The sequence below is a fragment of the Littorina saxatilis genome, linkage group LG4 (genome assembly GCF_037325665.1).
Source record: "Littorina saxatilis isolate snail1 linkage group LG4, US_GU_Lsax_2.0, whole genome shotgun sequence".
In the NCBI taxonomy this organism is placed as follows: Eukaryota; Metazoa; Mollusca; class Gastropoda; order Littorinimorpha; family Littorinidae; genus Littorina; species Littorina saxatilis.
The window spans coordinates 6,490,239-6,491,177 of NC_090248.1; positions in this window are offsets into that span (position 1 = coordinate 6,490,239).

Below are 939 nucleotides of genomic sequence, written 5' to 3' on the forward strand. Positions count from 1 at the left end.
GGTGCTCTCGGTGTACTGTGGGGACTTTTGATGCATTACTTTCCTAAAAACCAACTTTTTGGAAATTTCCAGTTCACACAACAAACAGTCAGGGTGCTGATTGTGTGGTATGTGACCACGTGGAGGGATCAATCAATCAATCAATATGAGGCTTATATCGCGCGTATTCCGTGGGTACAGTTCTAAGCGCAGGGATTTATTTTTATTTTTTATCTTTATTTTATGCAATTTATATCGCGCACATATTCAAGGCGCAGGGATTTATTTATGCCGTGTGAGATGGAATTTGTTTTACACAATACATCACGCATTCACATCGGCCAGCAGATCGCAGCCATTTCGGCGCATATCCTACTTTTCACGGTCTATTATTCCAAGTCACACGGGTATTTTGGTGGACATTTTTATCTATGCCTATACAATTTTGCCAGGAAAGACCCTTTTGTCAATCGTGGGATCTTTAACGTGCACACCCCAATGTAGTGTAGTGTTTTCCCTGTAAAAACCCGGCCAGGTCTGAGATGGCGAATGAGCTGAGAGTGTTTTACGGGAAGGGGTGTGCCTTCAAATACTATCGACGAATAAATGTATGTGGCCGTATTTTCTTAACGTACCACAAACCCTGTCTCTTACCTCTCTTTGTATGAATAAAAGGATAAATTAATTTTCATCTGATGTATTCGTGAGTTGTAAGTATTAATACTTGTGAGCGACACATTCTATGGACAACAACATCGCCGTAGCTCCAGTTTTTGAGGGAAATGTGCCTTTAAGAATTTAGACACGACAACGACTGTGGACAAAGTAACTCGTAAGGTCACTGGTAGACTGTGCAAGTATTGGTATCGTATATAATTAAGTTACCCAGCACTTCATTTGACCATTTACTTACAGCATGCCCAAATCGTCCAAAATCTTCCTTCGAAGATACCACCCCCA